This window comes from Rhinolophus hipposideros (assembly GCF_964194185.1).
Source record: "Rhinolophus hipposideros genome assembly, chromosome: 1".
Classification (NCBI taxonomy): domain Eukaryota; kingdom Metazoa; phylum Chordata; class Mammalia; order Chiroptera; family Rhinolophidae; genus Rhinolophus; species Rhinolophus hipposideros.
In genome coordinates this window covers 107,716,325-107,740,070 of record NC_138047.1, presented here as the reverse complement: position 1 = coordinate 107,740,070, position 23,746 = coordinate 107,716,325, and the positions used below count along the sequence as shown (strand labels likewise).

At 52.5% G+C, this 23,746-nt stretch overlaps 1 long non-coding RNA gene across 1 annotated transcript in view; it reads right to left on the bottom strand.

The window, feature by feature from the left end:
- Positions 1-3,516: 3,516 nt before the first annotated feature.
- Positions 3,517-23,746, bottom strand: part of LOC308500342 — a 41,653-nt gene continuing 21,423 nt past the window's right edge. The window contains exons 3-5 of the long non-coding RNA XR_013993714.1: positions 23,371-23,515; positions 13,176-13,248; positions 3,517-5,740 (exon numbers count right to left, since the gene is read on the bottom strand). This is a non-coding gene — a long non-coding RNA (uncharacterized lncRNA). The remainder of the gene's footprint in view (positions 5,741-13,175; positions 13,249-23,370; positions 23,516-23,746) is intronic.

Here is a 23,746-nt window from a genome sequence, read left to right as displayed (position 1 = left end):
TTGAGAGCCCACTGGCCCATGTGGGAATCAAACCGGCAGCCTTCGGAGTTAGGAGCACGGAGCTCCAACCGCCTGAACCACCCGGCCGGCCCTCTCACCATGTTTATTCTACATTTTACTGGAGGTTCTAACCAGAGGAAGAGGTCAAAGTAAATAATCAAAAGAATCCAGATTCAACATGAAGACGTTAAACTACCTTTGTTCACAGATGACATAATCCTTTATGTGGAAAATCCCCAGAGATCCACAAAAACACTAATAGAACTCATAAACAAGTTTAGCAAGGCTGCACAATCCAAGATCAATATACAAAAATCAGCTGCATTTCTATTGTATATACTAGCAACAATCCAAAAACGAAATTAAGAAAACAATTTCATTCACAATAGAATCAAAAGGAATAAAATGCTTAGGAATACATTTAACAAAGGAAGTGCAAAACCGATACTGAAATCTACCAAACATCATTGAGAGAAATTAAAGATGCTCTAAATAAATGGAGAGACGTCCCATGTTCATGGATTGGAAGACTCAGTATTATCACAATGACAATCCCCCACAGATGGGTATATACATCCAATGCAATCCTCATCAAAATCTCATTAGGTGTTTTTGTGGTTAATTCGTAAGCTAATGCTGAATTGTATATAGAAATGCAAAAGACCTAGAATTAGTAGAACAAGTTTTAAAAAGAACAAAGATGGAAGATTTATTCTCCTGATTTTGAACTTACTGTTATATGAAGCCTCAGTAATTACAACAGGGATCATTCGTGGAAGGGTCAATGTTTAGAACTGACAGTCCAGAAGTAACTCCTTAAATATGTGGGTAACTGATTTCTGACAAAGGTGCCAAGAGAATTCAATTGGGGAAAGGATAGTCTTGTACCCAGAATATATAAAGAACTCTTTAAAACTTAAGAAGAAGACCAAAAAAACTAAAACAAGCAATGTCAACAAGGGCAAAACACCTAAATAGACATTGCACCAAAGAATATATGCAAATGGCTAATAAGCAACTAAAAAGACGTACAACCTCATTGGTCATCAGGGAAATGCAAATTAAAACCACAATGGGTTACTACTGCACACCCCCTAAGAAAGGCAGATATGGAAGAGATACAGAGAAACTAGAACGGTGAACACTGTCGGTGGGAATGTACAAGAGCACGGCCACTTTGGGGGAAAGCTGAGAGTTTCTGAAAAAGTTAGCATGAACTTTGCAGAACACATGCCTTACTCCCCTCATCTGCAAAATGGGGGTGAGGATAGCAGGATCCACCCCAGTGGGCTGTGCAAGCTATTCTGCTCCTTAGGACCCACCCCAGAGAAATAAGCGCACAGTCACATGTGAGTGTATGACTGACAGCTCACAGCAGCTTCACGCTGAAGAGCCGGAAGGGACCCATAAATGTGGCAGGCGCGACAGGGAAGTGCCGTTTATCGCCAGAAGGAATGAAGAGCTGACGCACGCTACATCTGCCGAGGGAAAGACAGCCAGGCTCACAACACTGCGTACCCTATGACTCCATTTGCTTAGAAAGTGCAGAGCAGGCAAATGTATAGAACACGAAGCAGGCCAGCGGGTGCCTGGGGCTGGGGGCGGGGACGGAGACGGCTGCAAAGGGCCACAGGCTGGGGTGGTGGAAATGACCTACAGCTGGACCGAGGAGGGCGGCTGCACAAATCTGCAAACGTGCTAAAAAATCATGAACGGAGCACTTAGAATGGGTGGGTTTTGTGGGGTGTAAATTGTGCTTCGATAAAGCTGTTTTAAAAAAAGAAAGAAATGTGCTTCGGGCTTTTATCGTTCACCCGCTGGCCTCCCGTTTCCTGAGTGCTTACCCTGGGTCCCCCCCGCGATCTGCTGGGCGTACGAGGCGGAATGATAGTTCCAGAGGCCAGCAACCACTCGAAGACCACTGCATGGCGCTGCTTTGCTTACTTCACCCTCCTGTGAGGTGGGCTTGGCTGTGGTCACCCCATTTTACAGACGGGCACCCTCCCAGAGGGGGTGTGTTGACACCTGTACCGGGGAACTGTGAGAGCCAAGGAGGGCCCAGCCCACACTCCTAACCCTACCCCCGCCTCCCTGGTCCGGAGCTCGCCTCACACTCCCTGGTCCACAGAGCCAGCCTCCAAGCCTCCCCCGGGAGCTGCCTCCCTGTCCCCAGTTCCCATCCATGCCCTCAGGTCCTCATCCTCTGGAGCCCAAGGTGCCACTCTGAGGGGAGTGCCTCTTTGCCTTGGCCTGATTATTGGGGTGCCTGTCTTCTCCACCCCACCAGACCTTGAGGGCCGGTCTGGAGGACTATAATGAGCTGACATGTGTCCCCCAAAAAGATATGGCCAAGTCCTCACCCCCAGAACCTGTGAATGACCTTTGGGAATAGGGTCTTCACCGATGGAATTAGTTATGGATCTTGAGATGAGATCATCCTGGATGGAGGGTGGGCCCTACATCCAATGACCAATCTCCTTATAAGAGACAAAGAGGAAAACACAGAGGGGACGGCCTGTGAAGGAGGAGGCAGAGATTGGGGGACGTGCCTACAAGCCAAGGAACAGCCGGGAGTCAGGAGAGAGGCCGTGAGCCGACCTCCCCAAGAGCCTGCAAAGGCACAACCTGCCCACTCGACACCTGCGCTGTGGCCTTCCAGTCTCCTGAACAGTGAGAATGTGACTTCCTGTTGTTTTAAGACACTCGGTTTTGGTAATTTGTCAGGGCAACCACCGGGGACTCATATAGGCTGCGTGCCCAATTTGTGCCCGTACCGCCAGCCCCACCGCAGGCCTGGCCCTGTACGGATGAACCAGAAGCGGATGTGAGTCACAACCTCCTTGTCACTCTGCTTCCTCGACTGGAGGTCCCTCCCTGAGCCGGTCCCAGCCATCGGAGGGGTGGTGTTCTTTTCTCAGACACCTGACACTGCACAGCGTCCGCAGGACCGTGTCTGCCCTTCTTCAGCTGCCCTCTTTCCTGCAAGCACCTCATTTCTAGAACGAGGCTCCTGTCAGCACAGAAAACCCGCACGAGACAGGCCACTCAGAATGGGTCCCTGAGAACAGAAACCAAGATGTCACGGCAGATGGGGAAAGCGGGTGGGCTTTCAGTCCTTTCTCGAGCACCCCGAGGCCTTCACCACATCAGACTGTGGTTCCTGGGAGTCCGGCCTCGGGCTCATCTTGCCAGTTCCCTGTCCCTCTGTCGCATGTCCTCTAAGACCACCAGGCTCTCCTTCGTCACTTGGCTGTGACCCAGGCAGCTCACTGGCTTCACTGGCAGGGCTTCGCCAAACTCTGCTTTCTCGCCAAGTCATAGCTTCCGTTTGTCGTCGGTACGACGCTGGAGGAAGTCGGCAGATCCCGACGTGAGGACACTGGCCGAGCCCCACTGGACAGGGGGGGCAGAGCCCCGTGTTTAGACACCAGGGTGGGGTTAGGGACCAACTTGTAAGTGGTCCGTTGTGCTAGATTCCTACGGCAGCCAGGACAAATGACCACATACTTGGTACCTTAAAACAACACAAATTTATTCTCTCACAGTTCTCGAAGCCAGAAGTCCAAAGTCAAGATGTGGGCTGCGCCAGTTTCTTCTGGGGGCTGCAGGGGGAAGCCGTGTCCCTGTCTTTCCAGCTTCTAGAGGCGCCTGCAATTGTGGGTTCAGGGCCCCTTCCTCCATCCTCACAGCCAGCATCTTCTGGTCTCTCTCTCCGACCTCTGCTATCCCCATCACTTGTCCTCCTCTTACCTCCTGCTTCCCTCTTCTAAGGACCTGTGATTACACTGGGCCACCTGGGTAATCCAGGATAATCTCTCCACCCCACGACCCCTAGCTTTTCCACATCTGCGGAGTCCCTTCTGCCATATGAGGCGACACATCCGTTGATTAGAGGGTGGCATCCTTTGGGCCATTATTCAACTCCACACAGCCTCCTTTACCTCCTGCACCCAGCTGCCCAGCCCCTGCTCTCCCGCGTCGCCAGGACTCCCCTCCCTCCTCTGGCCAACCCTCACACATACCCTGCCACCCTGTGCCCTGCTCGGGGACCTGCTAGTCCACGTGGAGAACTGAGTGATTCCCACTGTCACTCAGTCTCCTCCTCGTGGGTGACCGAGAGGAAGTCACTAAACACCCCCGACTCTACCCCGCCCTCTCAATCACGAGTCTCACACTCCCTGCCGTGTCCACTGTGTAGGAAGGAAACTCTCCTCTACTCAGCCCTTTCTTAAGCTCCCCCACCCCTGCCCAGCAGTCAGGGTCTGGGCAGGGGGCTGGGACACGTGGACAGGTGGGAGAAGAAGGGGCAGGACATCAAAAAGCCACGCAAGTCTGTCTGTGGCTTCTGCTCTCCAGGCAGTGGGTGGGCAAATGGCTCACGACTTGGCTTCTGCGTGGCCACTCTGTCTCTCCAGGGCTGGTGAGTCCGAGACTTAGACTCAAGAGGAAGGTGGTCCTTCGGGGGCCTTGAATCCAAGACACGTGCACCCACCCAGCACTTAGGGGACCCCACATTCTGGCGTTAGGCGTTTGTATCACAACACAGTCGGCTCAGCTCCCTCAGGCACCCCAAGAAGAGGAGAAGGGCTTGGCAAAGTCCAAGTCATGCATTTCTGGGTCCCTAACTATTCAATCCCATCAAAACCCAACTACTGCTACTCCTGATGCGTCCCCAGTGGGCTTATGTGGGACTGAATGAGACGGAGGGAGCCTTACAAGGGGTAAAAAGCAAAGTGCAAAGCCATAGGGACCAAGCGTCCATCGATGGATAAGTGGATAAATACAGTGTGGTCCATCCATACTCTGACCCTACGACAACAGGGGTAAGCCTGGAGGACACTGTGCTCAGTGAGATAAGCCAGTCACAAAGGGACAAGCACCATATGATGCCACTTCTATGAGGTCCCTAGAGGAGTCAGAGTCAGAGGCAGAAACTGTAATTGTGGGTGCTGGGGGCTGGGTGAAGGGGAATGGGGAGTCACAGTTCAGTGGAGACAGAGTTCCAGTTTTGCAGCATGAAGAGTTCCAGAGATGGAGGGTGGGGATGGCTGTGAGTTGCTGAATTGCGAATACTTAGTGCTTCTGGACTGTCCACTTAAAATGGTTTAGATGGTAAATTTTGTTATGTGTATTTAACCACAAAGTTTTAGAAAAGCATCTGGATTACCACCACCTTCATCTTCTTCCCCACCATCTTCATCCTCACCTTCATCCCCATCCTGGGCTCAGGCGGGGAGGGCTACCAGTTTCCACCCTCATGCTGCCTCCCGCCGCCATGAGATCAGAGCTTTGCGGGAAATTGTGCCTGACCGATTAGTGATGTCTGCCAGGGGCAGAGGAGTGTGGGCGGCTGGACAGCTTGCTTATCGGTCCTGGTTTAAGGCGTTGGGCCGCCCAGGGTTACTTAACTTTAATAGGAGGATTGGGAGTCATGTGCTGACAGGTGGAATTTCAAGCATGTGTATAATGGGAGGAGCCATTTGGGGAGGCATCTGAGAAGGGTCAGCGGACTTTCATGGAGCCCCCTCAAGAAACTACAAGAGCAATTAATTCCCAATTCCACGTAGGGTCAGGTCTGCCGTGGAACCTTCCACCCTCCTGCAGGATGTCTGGTTTTCGGTGCAAAGTTGTAGGTGATTTTCCCTGCTTTTCAAATCAATGAAGTCAAATAATGTTTGAATGGAGGGAAGAAGGGCTGCAGGACTGTCTGGCAGGTCAACTTCAGTCGTCACTGGAGATCCTGTAGGTTAGAGCGCCAAGAGGTGACTGACCACACCACGGAAACACATTGGTACTAAAAATGTTTTAAAAGCCCTTGTCTTGATTTATATCCCAAAGAAAATATCACAAAGGAGAATGCGTTTTCACCTCAAGTAGCACTTATGTCTGATCTAACTGAATTCACTCTTGTAAACGGGTGGTTTTGCTCTGAGCCTGTAATAAGAACATTAATGAGCACGGAGAGGGTGTTTTATCCTCTCCACGGCACACGTCTTCTGCGGCGTGCTGGAGATCAGCAGGGCGACAGGAGGGGAAGGGGGGCTGAGGGCAGGAGTTTCCAGCGGCCGATCACATTTGGTAAAATCAGCTAATTTCAAACACATGAGAAAACTCATTTCACGGTGCTCTAAGAGGCCTGGTGACCAACGGGCTAGAAGCCGGGGCTCCCGCTCTGTTATGGACCGAGTTATGCCCCCTGCCCCAAAATTCATATGCTCAAGCCCTAACCCCCAGGGGAGGTGTTTGGAGGTGGGGCCTTTGGGGATCATTAGGTTACATGCAGTCCTGACAGTGGGCCCCACAATGGCGTCTGTGCCCTTAGAAGGAGGGGAAGAGACACCAGAGCCCTCTCTCTGCCATGTGAGGACACAGCAAGAAGGTGGCCGCCTACAAAGCCAGGAAGAGAGGCCTCACCAGACAGTAAAACTGCCGGCACCTTGATCTCGTGCTTCCTGCCTCCAGAACTGTGAGGAATAAATGTCTGTTGTTTAAGTCCCTCAGCCTGTGGTGTTTTGTTATGGCAGCCAAGCTAAGACACCCTCTTTGCTCTGAAGTTTGAATTTGGGGCCTTGCTCAGCCTGGTTGAGATGCCGAGAGGTGAGGTTCCAGTCTCAGGCCTGCACTGCCGCTGACCATGGGTGGCCTCGGGACACTTCCCCTCTCGAATGAAGAGCACTTCCCTCTCTCCGGTTTGCCCACCAGAAGCTGGAAGTCGTATGGGTAAAGGAAGGGATTTGCCGAACACCAAGCTACTCACAGCTCCCACCACCGCTCTCCCACCATCCCTAGTCCTGCCCTAGTTTTTAGGTGATTCCTCTGCATACATTCCCCTGCCCCACTGCCCTGGTTAATTCCTTCCTACTCACCTTTTTCAAGTGATGCTCACTCAATGTCGCCTCCTCCAAGAGGCCCGCTCTGACCTCGCACACCCTCAGGAGGGTGGTGATGCCCCATCTTCCATGCAGGTGCCATCCCGCCGCATCGTCACTGACAGTGTGCACCGCAGCTTCTCCCACAGCTCCTCTAAGCTGTCCCGGCTGGAATCTGACACTTATCCCTTTCATGTCCCAGCATCCAACACAGAAAAGCCTCAACAGATGCGTATAGAACTGATTTCAACATGGGCTCGCCGTTCACCACCTGCAAACTCAGCCCTATCACGGGGTCCGGGACAGGTAGAAACAGCCCCCACCTCAAATCTGGAAGGGTTTGAGGAGCCGAATCCATGCCAGGTGGCTTGTGGTTAGGCCAGAGCCCAGCCTCTAGTTCACAGGTCCTACTACCGTGACTTTGCAAAACAAGTCCCTACTCCACAGCTGCCCCAACACAGGTACGGAAGTCCACTGTACCCCTGGACGCCAGCCCTAAAATCACTGCCAGCACCAATTCTGGGGTGAGGCCGATGTGAAGCCCATGTCCATCCAGCTCCTGCGGTCTTGAGTGACAAGCAGCATTACCCCATTTCACAGGTGAAGAAACTGAGGCTCTTGGAGAGATCTGCCCAGGCCCCCTTATTAGCAGGTGGCAGAGCTGGGATTGGATCCCACATCTGTCTGACTCCAAAGCAGGAGGTTCTTACCCAGTGTCTGGACCACCACCAAGGTTGCTGGGTAAGTGGCAAGAAGGGAGTGGGACAGCCAGAAAGAGCCAGGCATTGTCCATTTTTCTGGAACTCAGGTCCCAGGACCAGCCCTCCCTGCAGAAGTTCTCAATCACTCACAAAGGAGTGAGCTTTTCTTTTTTTTCCACTCTTGACATTATTCTTTATGTTGACACTTTTAATTGCAAGTGACGGCATCCCAGCTGACTGCACAGCAGGGGCAAAGGCACGGAGGCGTGAACTGGCATGACAAATGTAGGAAGCCATTCATAACTCAGGGAGGGGTCTGCCGCATAGTAGGCGTGAGGCGGGGCTGGGCTGGGGCAGAGCTGCCAATGCTCACATCTTACCCTACAGGCCAGTCCTCTTCACCATGCTACCCGCCCAACAAGGGGCAGGATGTGCAGGCTGAGCAGCAATGTCCCTGCACCCCACATGCTAACAGGCGGTATAAGCAACACACGGTGGGGGGGGCACTGCCACCACAGTGTGCGCTCAGGGCCTGATGGACAGCTGCCAGACCCAGGGGCCTCAGGCCGGTTTTCCATAGAAGGCCCTTATTGGGCACAGCATCTAATCCCACTGAGGACGTAGTTAGTTAGTGCTAAGCAGACAACCCTTATTTCACTGGGTGGGGGAGAGACAGCCTCTGACCCCCAGATCAGAATCCCGGGTGACTGAGTGACCTGGAACCAGGAATCAACAATGAGGGTTCTTTCTAAACCTCTCACGGCCCTTCCGCGGAGAACAAACAGCTCTTCAGGTCCTCACCACCAAAGAGGTGGTAGACAGAATGACCCAAGGAATTCGAGTGGGGGACACGGGTCCCACTGTGCACCCTGAGTCCTCCTGTCCCCGGCCCAAGACTCGACTGCAAGGTCCTTTTGTAAAGCGCCCATTATGCAGTGTGTCTTCGTGTCCTGGCTGCCGTCACAGTTGGAGAAACTGAGTGGTTAAACAGCAGTTCTGAGGGCTAGAGGCCCAGGTTCAAGGTGGCAGCGACAGGTTCCTCCCGGGGCTGTGAGGGGTCTGCTCCCGGTCTGGGTCCTGATTTCGGCGGTCGCTGGCCCCTTGGCCTGTAGATCCCTGCCAACATCTCCCCATGGCATCTCCCCGTGCATGTCTGTCTATGCCCTAACTTCCCCTTTTTATAAGGACACAGTCACGTTGGGTCAGGGGCCACCCTCATGACCTCACCTTTACTTGATCATCTGTAAATAAGGTCACATTCTGAGGTCTTGGGGGTCAGGACTCCATCATGTGAATGTGGGGGACACAAATGAACCCACAACACGGTCTAATACACACATATAAGAGAATGTGAAACAGAAATGTCCAGCTTCACCAATTCAGCGACCCATGTGACCAGCATCCAGGTCACCAAGCAGAACATGGCGGCCCCCAGAGCCCCTGGGCTCTTCCAGATGGTAACCCCCTAGGTAACCCTAGGCAACCAGGAGCCTGTGATGTCACTGTGGCCTTGCTGTGCTGTGCGGTTCTGTCCCCACATTCACATCCAAGCCCAAAGCTCCCCTGTCACCTGAATGTCTCATAAATGGAGTCACACACTGAAATCTGGCTTCCTCACTCAACGTCATACCGGTAGGGCTCAGCCGTCACTGAGTGGGAGTTCCCATCGCAGAGACCCGTAGAGGGTCCCGCCGCGTGACCACAGGGCGGTTTATGTCGTGCCCTCTGTGCTTGGGCCACTGCAGACAGGCGGCTAGGAACAGCCTGCGTGAGCCTCCCTGCCCACGGGGAGGGCTGCTGAATCAGAGGGACACGTATCTTTGACTTTCTGCAGAACGGCAACGTCCTCCCAAGTGGTGGCACCGACTGAAAGCCAATATTGGGTAGAGAATGGAAAAGTATGTCCAGAGGAAGGCGCACTTCCGTCTCAGTGGCGTGGTTTCCAGCATCGCAGGAGGGCGGGCCACTCCAGGGCACCATCTCTGTGCCTGGCGTGTGTCATCTGTAGCCAGCATCATCTCCTAACCACTGTGAAAGGTGCTGCCCAACTGTCCCCCGTCACAGGGGAGAGGGCTACGTGACTTGCCCAAGGCCACACGGCAGAGCTGAGATTGGAACTCCGGCTGTCCTCCTGTAAACCCTGTGCCTGCTTCCGTGGGAAGGAAATGAGCAGAAGGCAGACGGGGGACAGAAGCTCCCCAATGTCATGCCCTCGTTCCAGGGTACGCCGACAAGGAGACACTGGCCAGCAGTGCAGGAGGGACGATGGCCAGGCTCCCAATGGGCAAAACGCCGCTCACTTCTGCTGGCCCTGAATTCCTCCCACTATTAGCTCCTGGATGCTAATGGACCTGCGTTCTGTCTCCAACAAGCTGCCCCAGATGTGTTAAAACCTCAGGGCAATTTAAGTGTGTTTTGTGTCCCATGATTCTTAGATGAGGCCCTCGGACAGCTTCTGCAAGCATGTAAACAGAGTCACAGTAACATGTGTTACTTCTGGTCTACTTGGCAAGTGGGCCACACACCACTCTCCCCAAAACCTCTGAGCGTCCGTTCTCACCAGAGAAATCTCAGAGAATGTATTCGTAGGAAGAATCCGGGCTGCTCTCCCCGCCTTCCTGACCACTTCTCATGCCACAGCTTTCAGGAATGTTCCAGGAGGTGAAAAGTGCCCACAATTAGCCCGAAACAGAATTCCCTGCAGGTCTGGAGGTGGGGTCACTCCAGGGTCACTCGAGATGTCCCCAGGACCCTGAGTGGAGGACCCAGCTAAGCCCTGCGCAGACCCTGACGCACAGAAACCATGAGACCATCTGTGGGCTTGTTTGCAGGTGCTCAGTGTGTGGCAATTTGTTATGCAGCGACAGGAAACTAACACACTTCGGAATGACGTGGGCACGACAGCAACTGAACGGCCCCTGCGCTCGGCAGGCGGGAGAAACGCGGCTCATCCATACAGCAGAATACAACTGGAATGAAGGAACTCGATCCACACGTATCCAAGCAGACAAGCCTCCCAAAGCCTGGGTGTGACAAGCCGAGCCATGTGCTAGGAGTACAGTCAACCCTCCCTGGAACATGCAGGAACAGTGTGTGTCATTCCAGACAAAGACGCGGGGTAACGTACGCCGTGCTATCATGGGAAGGACTAGAACCGCTTGGAGACGGTGTTCGCTCCCGGGAAGGGAGGGGGGACAGCAGGTTCCCACCCACTCTGTCTGCACCATTCAACTCACCTGTTCATTTTGGAGAGAAAGAAATCTCAACACGTAAACAGTGTCAAGGGTGCTTTTTAGTTATTTTCTGAATTTTTCTGCATGCTTTCAATGTTTCTAAAACTTCTTTGATTGATTATAATATCTGGGCCTGACATTTACAATCCAAGAATTTGGGCCAAACTTTGAGAAACTCTGCAGATGTCTTGTAATGCTCGTTTCCGCCAGTCTATCGATTTATGGGTCACCCCATCCCCCCACCGTCGGTCCAGCCCTCATTGCTATCAGCGCTGTCTCTCCCTCCCGCTGCGCCCACACACCCTTCACACATCACCTGTCACGCCCTAGGTTTCTCTGAGGGGCAAGCACTGCGGGTCAGGCGGCTTGGGGGTTGTAATGCTGCCTCCTGTGAGGTTTACGTGGCACAACTTACCGGACAGCCCGTTCTGAACCATGGCCAGCGGTACTAGTGCTAATGCATGAAGGTGTCCAGCCTATCTCACTGCAGTCACCCAGAGGACACGACCAAGGTCGGAGGCCCTGCCCAGCCCCCATTCTCCCACCGGGGCTGCCCCACCTTGGGGCAGTGGTCTGTTTCCCCTCCACCCTCCCCCATCTGCCTGGCTAATACCTCAAGGCCTCAGCTCACGTGCCAGCTCCTCCAGGAGCTGCATGTGGGACTCAGGCCCCACACTGCCCACCTGTGGGAGATGAACAGCAAATGTGTGGCTCTCCCCATGACTCTGGAACAATGAGAAGTGCCCTGTCCAGCACCTGTGGAGTGGCTGGACCCAGGTTAGGGACAGCCTAACATAGGGACACTGAGAACTTGCTGCTGAAGCCACCGGAACCTCAGGATGGTTCTAAACAGCCAATGGGGCTACTTGGTGACCAGCAATCCATCCGGCTTGTGCAGGCCAAAGAAATTCTCACACTGGACCAGGATGGTGTGAGTGTGTTCCCTATGGGATTGTTTGGGGCGGTGGGAGTTGGAGGAGACCTGGGGGCCGCTGGGGTCGTGCTGGGTTGACCACAGAGTACAATGCAGCAGTGAGAAGGGGCAGAGTAGGTGTTGAGAGATTGAATGTACAGACAACGGCCAGACCTCATATAAAACAGAGCCGCAGCCACCTGCCTGCAAGTCAGACTCGCAGGACGTCAGCCTGCCGTCTCCAGTGACAATCCAGGAGGCTGAACAATAACTTCTGTGACAATCGGCAGGATTTTATCAATAACTGACAGCTTCCCTAACTTCTGTCCCCACTTCCCACTCAGGACCAACCCGAGACAGCCACACCTGCTCCCCTAGCCTGTCACCTGGGACGCCCCCTTCTAGAAGCCCCTAGCCTCCCCCAGGCCCCATCAGGACACCCGAGCCCCCTTTTCTCTACCAGGAAGCTCTCCTACCCCTCTGCCTGCCTTGGGGTCTCGGCCAAACGCACGTGACGGTGGCCGACCCCGCTAGGGCGGGTTCTGAGTAAACAGCCTTTGCCTTCTCATGTGTGTGGGGGTGGGGGGTGGGCTTTGTTTATTTCCACAATGTACAGAGTAATAGGGACAAAGCTGTAAAAATGCAGAACTTATGAAAACCATGTGAGCTGTACATTACAACCCCATGACATGACTCTAACACGCACACACGCATGCACAGAAAGCCACGGCAGCACTATGCCGAATGCCTAATGGCCCCAACCAGAGAGAACCACCCCCCGTGGAGTACAGAAGGGACAGAGGATGGGAGGGTGCCGGTGACACTTGGTTTCTTGAGCTGACTGCACAGGGTCATAAACGTGAAAATCCTTGTAGCTGACCCCGGGTGATCTGTGTGCTTTTCTGTATGTAGTTCCCATGTGTATATTCTTCAACTAAAGGTTTATTCGAAATCCGTGCCCAGAGAAGATCGATGAATACTCTATACGGCAAAGTCACGCATGAAACACTTAGAACACTTGTCTGGGGAGGGGCGTGGGGATGGAGAGGAACAGACAGGTAAGTAGGCGGGAGACCTGGCAGCGAGCAGGGCTGGGCAGCAGGGGGTCCGCGCCGTGCTGTACTGGGGCAACTGCCTCCACTCCTCAGACAAGACTTTGCCAACATTTGGAGGCGTGAAAGTGTGGTGGGACCCCAGCTGGCGGGTATTGGGGCGCTTTCCACCAAAGCTTTAAATATGTGATGATTGACCAAGTGATGCCACTTCTAGAAAACTCCATGGTTGAAAGGTTCGCAGACGTGCACAAGCATGTGTGCAGTGAGACAGTTACTGCAGCACAGATGGTAACAACCAGAAATCCGGAAAACGCGAAAGGGTCTCTACATGGAGCCTCGGGGGGAGGCGGGGACAGGGGACAAGGTCCGACCCAGAACCCCGAGGCAGCTTCGGGCAGACTTACCAGGATAAAGGCCCAGGACACTGCGAGCACGAGAAGAGCCAGGAGAAACAGCGAGGCACAAACGGTCCCATTTCTGAAACACAAAGTTATGTTTTAATATGTGTACACATTCACGACCAACCTGAAAGGCTCCGCTGCACTGCACAGGGCGGCACGAGGCGGCAGGGTGTTTCCTCTGTGCCCCACTGATGTTTACATTCCTTACCACAGGCAGGCACCACTTCTGCGATTCGTAAACGACATCTGGTGGGAAGGGCTCCCCCAGATGGCTGACATCTGCTGGGACAGTCAGTGATCCCTTCTCCTGAGAAGGCCGGAGCAAATGCTCCAGGAGCCTCAGGGGTGTTTGTATATTCAGGGGAGGCCGGGGCTGGGAGCCAGGAGGTGGTTTCTCATCCCCTCGGTGTGAACAGATCCAGGCACTTCCTGCCCGGGCCCCGGACTTGCTGGCAGATGGCAGTCTGGAGCTTGACAAATCCTTTGCAGCGCCCCTCCCAGAACCTTGTTCCAGTACAGCCCCCTCCCCTGGCCACTGACCCAGCTCACCCCACGCTCCCCCTGCAGCCTTCAGTCCAGCCAAAGAAAGGCTGTGGCTGCACATCTGCCCACAGGACAGTGAAGGGTAAGGGAACACCGGCCCGGCCAACGAGCCCGCGCTGAGCCTGGAGAAAGGGGCTCTTTGGTTTCCCACTTCTAGAGACATGGTTTCCCTCTGGGTGCAGAACACACCCCAGTCCCGCCTCCTGCCTCCTCCTGCCTAGCGGACCCCCTCCCCCAGTTCAGAGTCCAGCACTGCAGTGGGCAGTGGGCGTGGGGGCCTGCAGCCACCCACAGGCCACCCCTCCAGCCCCAATGCATCTGGCCCATCATTCCATCAGTTATGCCCACGGGTCTGGGGGGTCCTTGAGATTGTAATGATGTTGACTCGTCTGTTATCATGGTGTTCAGATGTGGTTATTGAATGGAAAGAGGGTGGGTAGCAGGGAGGGAGGGAGGAGTGGAAAGGGAGGGAAGGGAGGAGGAAAGGAGGGAGAGAAGTGGGGAGGGAGGAAAGAAGGGAGGAGGTCACCTGGCAGGTAGGAAGGCCAAGGGCAGCGACCTCTCCGTACTGACGCAGCTCTGCCCCTTCCCTCTGAGCTGCTGCTGCTTAGCCCCGACTGCCCTCGGACCCCCTTTCTGCCCTGTCCTGGTGAGGGGACTGGACCTCATCAAGGACCCCAGCCCCACCTGCCCTCCCCTCTGGCTTCCAGGTGGGCTAGGCCAATGGCAGGTTGGAGGGAGGAAAGCAAGGTGCGGGTTCCCCGCCCCAATGTGCTGTGGACTGTGGTCTCTCTCAGCTCCTGCCTAGCAGACGAATGGCAGCCCCTCTTCCATGGCCACGGCCACCACCTGCTCTGGTCCCAGCCGCAGGGCCTTGTCCCCTGCAGGCGGTAAGCAGCCTACTGCTCCCCAGTGCCTCAATTCCCAGTGGACCCCTCACCTCAACACATTTCTATAGACGCTGCCTCCATTAGTCCCTTTTCAGTCACAGCCCTCTGCAGTGTGTTTAATGGTGACCCCAAAAAGATACACCTACATCCTAACCCCCTGGACCTGGATTATGACCTTCTTGGGAAATGGAGTCTTCGCAAAAGTAATGGAGTTAGGGGTCTCGAGATTAGATCATCTTCAGTTTAAGGGGAGCCCTACATCCAATGACTGGTGTCCCTCTAAGAGAAAGGGGAGGTTCTGAGACACAGAGACGGAGAAGGTGGCCCCATGACAGAAGCAGAGACTAGAGTGAGGCAGCCACAAGCCCAGGCCCACCAAGGACTGCTGGAAACCGCCCGAAGCTGGGAGCGAGGCCTGGACCAGATTCTCCCTCTCAGCTTCTACAAGGAAGCAACCCTGTCAACCCCTGGATATCAGGGTCAGGCCTCCTAAACCAAGAGAATAAATCTCTGTTGTTTTACAGCACTCAGCTTGTGGTTACTTGTTTCACCAGCTCTGGGACACAAAGCACCCTCGGGGACCCCAGTGAGCACAGACCCAGGAAGCGAGCCTGCTGGCCTCTGCACTGGCCCTTGGTCCCAGGAGACCTCACAGCAGCATTCAGCTTCTCGTGGGTCTTGCTTTCCCAACCTGCTGCCACCGGCACAATGGACAGCAGACAAATGCAGCTCAATGGAAGCTATCTCTCTAGAGGGGTGGGGAGAAGCAAGGGGAGCCCACAGATCTGTCTCTGATCATGAGGGGCGGGTGGGATGTCCACACTTCACATAGGCTGGGAAGCTCTGGCCAAGGCGGGGGCCAGTCGGCTGTCCAGGCACCGCCAGCCCTGCCCGCCGGGCTCTGGGGGCTTCCCCATGCGGCTCTCAGGAGCATGGTCTTGGCCGGTGGACTCCAGGGCCTGGTGCCAAAGCATCAACCACGTGTCTCCTTTCTCCCGCTCTCCTCTAGCGGCTCAGAGCAGTGTGGCGCTGCATCTGGACACAAACCGTGCTATTTGGCAAAAGCAAATGTTCCATAGGGGGCTTTTTTGTTAGGAGCAAACAGCTGAGAACCTCGGGTTTGGCCAATCGCGTATGTTGCCATCCTTCTCCTTCCATTGTCTTCCTCTTTGCTGTCAGTTTGCTTTTTAGTCAGCTCGGCCTTCTGTAACCAGGAACCACAGACTGGGGGCTGAAGCTATAGGAATGTACTCTCTCTCTCAGTACTGGAGCCTGGAAGTCGGGCTCAGGGCGCTGCATGGTGGGGTCTGGTGAGGGCTCTCTTCCTGGTGTGCAGACGGCCGCCTTGTCCTGTGTCCTCACATGGTGGAGAGAAAGGGAGCACCAGGGTATCTTCTTATAAGGGCAGTAGCCCTACAGGGTCAGGACTCCATCCTCAAGATGTCATGTAACCTTAGTCACCTCCGTAAAGGTCCTGTCTCCAAATACAGTCCCACTGGGGGTTGGGACTTGAATACGAGGTCTGACAATTAAGTTCACGAACTCATCCTAGAGAAAGTGCTCCATACCTCATTGCTGAATATCACTATGGTCACCTTTGACTCCTTTTGGGAAGCTCTGCACCGACACCAGCACCTAGTCCAACCTTCAAAGCAGTTTTGGAACTCTTTTTCTGGAATGGCCATCAGAGCTGTCGTCGTATTACCCTTGATGTCCTGAATGGCCTCAAAATGTCTTCCTTTCAATAATTCCTTCATCTTTGGGTAAAGAAAGAAGTCATTGGGGGCCAGACCAGGTGAGTAGGGAGGGTGTTCCAATACATTTATTTGTTTACTGGCTAAAAACTCCCTCACGGACAGTGCCGTGTGAGCTGGTGCATTGTCGTGATGTAAGAGCCACGAATTGTTGGCAAAAAGTTCAGGTCGTCTAACTTTTACATGCAGCCTTTTCAGCACTTCCAAATAGTCAACTTGGTTAACTGTTTGTCCAGTTAGTACAAATTCATAATGAATAATCCCTCTGATATCAAAACAGGTTAGTGACATCATTATAACAAGTTCATGAACTTAGTTGTCAGGCCTTGTATTGTATCCAAATGTTTACTATTGTAAACAATTCCAATAAACATCTTCTCACCCGTTTACTTCTTTGTCCAAATTATTTTTCCTCCTTAATTCCCCAAAGTAGAATTCCGAAGCCAAATAGGAAGGTGCTTAAGAAACAGTGACAAATCGCTTGTTTTCATCCGGCTCCTAAAAGCTAGGTAGTGGCCACCTCCACAGCTGTTCAGGACCACATTTTAGGGGGCTACTCTCAGCCCTGGTCTTAATCTCTTTTCTTTACTTTTCCCTTCACTGCAGCTCCCACAATGTTGGAGTCAGGAACTTGTTCGATCCCGGGCAGAGCAAGGTAGTAGATACCTGGGCACTCGCCATTCAGAATTAATGAGTGACAGCTTTTTCTTCAGTGTAAGAAAGTGCTCATAGTTCTTAAGTTCTTAAATTCTTACAGTGTTGTATCGTTCTTATAGTTACTGCTTGGGTCTTTATGAGAAATAAAACACTGCAGACACCAGTCTCTTTGACACTCCTCCCCAGGGCCTGTTCTCCCTCCCTTTCCCAGGGCAACGATTGTGGTGAATTTGGTACACAACCATCCAGTGTTTTCACTTTCACTACTTATGTGCCCATAAAGGAAAAAGAATTGTTTTGTGTTTTAAAAATTTATGGAAACGATAGAAAGCATACTTTTTGCGACATGCTCCTCCTTCCCAACTGTTGCGCTAAACCAGGTAAAACACACAACAAAACAGACACCCCTTCTCCGAGCCCTCTCGCAGGCCCTGACAGATCCTGCATTATCTGCATAAATAACACCATTTCCCCAATTTCTCTCTTACTGACAACCAAGTTCATCATGGGCCAAGCGAAAAACATATGGGTGTTTTTCAATTCCTGGAACCACACAGCAATGAAAATGCTACACCTTGCAGAGTACAGCAAAAGTTGTTCTTCAAGGGAAATTTATAGCTTTCATATTGTACACTGGAAAAGGCAGCTGAAAACTAATGAGGTAGCCATCCAACTTAAGACATAAAAGTCACAACTGAATAAACCAAAGAAAGTAGAAAGAAGAGGATAAGTGAACGAGACAGAAAACAAAGCCAATGTTTGTTCTTTGGGATGACTAATGAAGTATATATACTAATCTCTGACAAGAATGATGAAGAAAAAAAGAGAAAATACATAAACAATATTAGAAATAAAAAATGGGTTTCACTACAGATATACTACAGATTAAAATGCTAATAAAAATATGATGAGAATCTTAATGACAATGTTTTTTATTTTTATTTTTTTATTTTTTAAAGATTTTATTGGGGAAGGAGAACAGGACTTTATTGGGGAACAGTGTGTACTTCCAGGCCTTTTTTTTCCAAGTCAAGTTGTCCTTTCAATCTTACTTGTGGAGGGTGCCGTTCAGCTTCAAGTTGTTGTCCTTTCAGTCTTAGTTGTGGAGGGCGCAGCTCAGCTCCAGGTCCAGTTGCCGTTTTCTAGTTGCAGGGGGCGCAGCCACCATCCCTTGCGGGAGTCAAACTGGCCACCTGTGGTTGGGACCCATGTGGGAATGGAACCGGCAGCCTTCAGCATTAGAAGCACGGAGCTCCAACCACCTGAGCCACCAGGACGGCCCAATGACAATATATTTTAAATTTAACATGAAATAGACAAATTCCTAAAAATGACTATAATAACTGAACTTACTGAGAAAGGAATTAAAAATTTGAAGAGCCTCGTAATTTCGAATGAAATATAAGGATCAATAGTTTCTCGTAAAGAAGCTCCACGCTGTGGTTACCAGAGGGTCAGGGGGGTGGGGGGAGGGAGAGGAGGGTCAGGGGGACCAAATATATGGTGATGGAAGGAGAACTGACTCTGGGTGCTGAACACACAGTGGGATTTAGAGATCATGTAATACAGAATTGTACACCTGAAATCTATGTAATTTTACTAACACTTGTCACCCCAATAAATAAGAAGAAGAAAAAAAGCAAGCTCCACGCCTAGATCATTCCGGTCTTATCCAAACGCTCCCATTCTGTGCAACTGGTATAACGCTGATGCCAAAACCGAGACAAACCGCATGAGGAAATAGCTTTTCTCACATAAGAACAAACACGGTAAAACCGTACACAGAACATCAGCTAGCAGAATCCAGCCTTTTATACAGAGTACACATAAAAATAAAATGTAAATACCTCATGGCCAAGATGGATTGATCCTGAGAATGCAACGATGATTTTACCTTAGAAATCCATAAGCGTGATTCACCATCAGATTAAAGGAAACACGACTGTCTCAATAATGCTGTTGTCTTTTTTTTTATAAAACTCAGCAAGATGATTTAAAATAAAACATTTTAGTAAATTAGAAATGGAAATGCATCTTCTTAACTTGAAATAAATAGATCTACCAAAAACCTACAACAAACGTAATCTTTGCTGGTGAAAACTTCAGAAACATTCCCTCTAATAAGAATCAGGACATTTTACTACCATGTTTCCCTGAAAATAAGACCTAACTGGAAAATAAGCCTTAGCATGATTTTTCAGAATGTTTGTAATATAAAATGAGCCCTACTGTATTTCCCTGAAAATAAGACAGAGTCTTACACTAATTTTTGCTCCAAAAGACGTTTTAGGGCTTATTTTACATTACGAGCATCCTGAAAAATCATGCTAGTGCTTATTTTACGGTTAGGTCTTATTTTGGGGGGAACATGGTGGAGAGCCTAGCTAGTGCAATAAGGCAAGAAAAATAAAGTAATAAACAAACTCATTGACAAACAACATATCTACCTAGAAAACCCAAAAGAACTCTACAATCAAATTATAAGAGAATTCAGAAAAAATTTTGGACTTGAGCTTTACATGTAAAAATCAATTTCATTTCTTTATACTAACAACAAACAGAAAATGTAATTTTAAAAAGAGACCATGTGTGGGGGCAGATGGTTGGCTCAGTGGTTAGAGCGCGGTGCTTGTAACACCAGGGTCGCCACCGGTTCGGTTCCCACATGGGCCAATGAGCTGCGCCCTCCACAACTAGATTGAAAACAATGACTTCACATGGAGCTGACGGGTCCTGGAAAAACACACTGTTCCCCAATATTCCCCAATAAAAAAAAATTTTTTTAAAAAGGATACCATGCATAATAGCAACAAAAAATATGAACTACCTAGAAGTAAACCTAATAAATATGTGCAAGACTTTTATGGAAAAATATCTTTAACTGAGGTATAATACATACACAGGTAAACTCACCCTGTGTAGTGCACAGTTCTGTGAGTTTTAACAAACACATGCAGCCATGTAAACGCCACAACCAGACTAGAGAGCATTTCCATCAGCCTAACAGTTTCCTTGTGCCCTGAAGCTGCCATCGTGGGCCCAGTGTCCTGTGTACCCAGTGGAACGTGTGTGATACTTAGGAAAGCAGTCTGATACCAAGGGCCTGAGCAAGGGGGGCTGTGGTCACAGGACAGAAGGGCTGGGAGATGGTTCACTAATGTAACCCTACTGGATAAAAACTAACAGGTTCTCGGGCACAGAGTGGTTGGATGTTTTGGTACAATGGGGCCACCAGCCTTCCCCACACTCATGGGTTTCTCCAACCTGAAGGCCTCATGCACAGAGACGTTAATTTATATGCCCAGTCACACAGCACATGGATGGAGAAGTACCAAACGCTCTGCTCCTCCACAGCTGCACACCCCTCACGGTGCCTCTCCACACTTTCTTCCTGCCGTGAACTCCTCCCTGGTCTTTCTCCAGAGCCCCAGAAACATACAAAGAATAATGAGGGAGGTGAGTATAGAAATCAGATGAGCACTTATGACTTTTAAATGGTTTTGTGAAACAAGGCCTCCAACAGCAAATCTAAATTCTAGCAGGTAAGGTAATGGAGGGTAGCGAATAATGGTGGCTGGAGCAGCAGAAACAAAAGGACAGAAGCCCAGGGCCTGGAGGAGATGCTAGGCGGGGCCACCGCAGACCTGCTGCCTCCGGGCCTCGGTGCCAGGCTCCACCACCAAACCACAAATGTCCCCACCAGAAGGGGTCCCTGGCTCCCCCGCCCTCCCCACCTGGGAACCACGTGGCCCTCCACGAGCAAGGGCCAAGCCCGTTCGCACTGTGTCCCCGCAGCTCGCACAGCAGCAGCAGGCATGTCTGCAGGGTGGGTGGGTGACTGGTGGACCCTTGGGTCCGCACACAGAGCCCTCCACCCTCACCTCCTGTGATGGCCACCCCTCCACGTGTCGGCCTGTCAGGCTCCTACCCAGGTTCAGGTTCCTCGGGGCACCCTCGGAATCCTACAGCACTTGGTGGTGACAACCGGACTCCCTCTGTCTCCCCACCTGGACCATGAGCAAGTTCGAGGCAGGAGGCAGCTGGGCCCAAACCCTCATTAATTGCTGTGTGACCTCAAGCAAGTCACTTAATGCCCCTGAGCCTGTTTCCTCATTCGTAAGATGGGGTTAATAACAGCAGCTAACTCATATGCATGTTACTTTAGATTCACCAAACGGATACAAATAAAAGTTTATGGCAGGTATCATCTCTGTGTCCCCAGGGTGTCATACACATGTGGCCTCTGGTCACCTCGCCATGTCCTCTCTCTGTTGCCGAGCAGTGATGCGGAAACGTCACAAAATAGACTGTGGAGCCAGACTGCCTGGGTTCAAGCCCAGCCCAGCCCCAACTGCTCAAGCGGGGGACAGCGGGCCCCTCAGCCTCTCTGTTTCCGCACTGCAAACAGAGGCGCCCTGCTTGTGCCCTCTCGACGACTGTTAGGGGACAAAGCAGACCATGCGGAGAAGCACGGGGAGCCCTCAAGAAGTCACTGTTATTACGGCCACTAATACAAGATACAAGTAACTTTGCTTCCTCCTCAATCTCCATCCTCCCTAGAAGGACGAGAAGAGGAAGATAGGGGAGCCGGAGCTGCACAGGGAAGCGGGAAGACCAGAGAGTAATGAGGCCGTGAGCAGCCCGTCAGGAGAGGCTGACAAATGGAGCCAGATCCAGAAAGGATTTCGCGAGGCCCTCAAGTTGGCCGTAAATAAAGTGCTGGAGCCCGGGAAGGAGGTGCCGCAGCAGAGACGAATGCAGCGACAGATGGCCCTCCATCCATCACCCCCCAGGAGCTCTGCTGGCAACCCCGCCAGAGCCGGCAGCACTGCACCCGCCCGAGGGAGGCACGGGAGACCACTTCCAGGGTCGTGTCTTTGAGGGGTGCGGCTGCAGGCGCCCAGGCCACAGGCGGCATCTGAGTGGGAGCGGGAGGGGCCGCACCAGGGAGGAGCTGGCTCTGTACCCACGTGCCAAGGTTCGGGCACGTCAGCTCAGAAGGCAGCCAGGTGCCAACTGTAGCCCTGCCTCAGGCCCAGACGCCTGTGGGCCCACGGCTAGCTCTTGGACAGGTTTAAGTCTCAACAAAGGCGGCTTCTGGGAAATGCCCTCAGACTTCTTCGTCCCTTTATAACGAGCACCTACCAAGTATGTCCCTGGCCCTGGGTGGGTCTGGGTGGATGCTGGGCCCGCAGCGGGGAGCAGAGGACCCGGATTCTGGATCCTGCTTCACAGAGTCCACAGGATACCGACAAACACTGTCTCCAATACAACCCTCCTCACCTGGCCAAAATGGCCTAACACTATAATAGTAACAAAGACGCTGGCAGCCAGGCGTGGACACTGGGAAAGGCCGCAGCTCACAACACAGAGCCTGGGCCAGCGCTCAGCCACATCTGGCCCCCGAGAGCATGCCCAACCCTCCACCACTGAGCCCAGGAAGCAGCCCATGGGGAGGAGGCATAACCACAGGCTCCTGGCCACCATCCCCGGTCCGGGGCGGGGCCAGTGGGCTGTGGGGAGCCTCAGCAACACCCCACCCTCCGTGGTGCCCCCTGAAGACTGGAGGGCAGGACCGAGCCAGGCTGAAGGGGACGACAGAGCGACTCGCCAGACAATGGAGGGGCCTCCAGCTTCAAACAGCCCCCACGTCCAGCTCGGGACCAAGCTCTGAGCTTAGGAGCCTGTGGTCCGAGGGTCACGGAGCACAGAGCACTGGCAGCTGGTCCAAGGGCCAGAGACGCATGGCCACCAGCAGGGCCGGACGCTTCCTGGGAGAGAGAATCTCTGAGCAGATGCTTGCAGGACACATCGGGCTCAGGCAGACCAAGAGCAGGGTAGAGAGAACAGCAGGTCCAAGGCCACTCAGCCAATACATTAGTGGAGCCAGGATTTGACCTCCAAAGCCCATGCCTCAGTGCCTCTCAGGCAATAGGGAGCCACCGAAGGTTACTGAGAGAAGGAGTGGCCTGGTTCTCTGTGTGGGGCTGGGTGGGGCAGTGATGGAGGATGTGGCTGGAGGTGGAGACTGGGCACAGCCCCATCCCACGGCAGTAAGAGCACACCAGGATAGCTGAGCCAGGGCGTGCCAGCCCTGCGATGGGGTGGGGGGGTCCGAGAGCCTCCTCTGACAGGCATTTCCCGCACCTCCCAGCTCCATCGCCAGGCCTGGCCGGTGCCCACACCTCCCTCCTTCCCAGAGCCCACTTCTCGAGTTCCAAGGCCAGACCTTCAGGATGCTCTGAAATGTGGGCAACATTGATGGGATTTGGGACACCCCACTTTCAGAAGTCCCTGTTTTACCTTCCCTGGGGCACACTGGCCCCAGCTATTCTGAGTTTCTATTTTGTTTACCTGCAGATGACGTATCCAGAGAGGGGGTGTTTTCCTCCAACACCCTCAGTCCTGAGAGTGGGGCTGACGGGGCCGGGAGACAGGAGGGCGTCCTCCCCTGAAGCCTGCAGCAGCCCCGCCATGCTTGGCGGAGACACAGCTGGGTCTGCAAGAATAACAAAATATGAAATTCATATTAATGTTCTGTTTAGTCGGGATTTAAATTTCAAATCAGGCCCTGATTGGATTCAGGTTGACTACAGCCCAGCTCCCAGGGCCTGTCAATCAACACCTGGGCCCCCCCAACAGTCCACCAGCCCCTTTGGCATCCAGCAGCGTTCTCAGGGGACCCCAGAGCATCCAGATGGGGTGCGGAGGGCTTTGCACCAAGACAGGC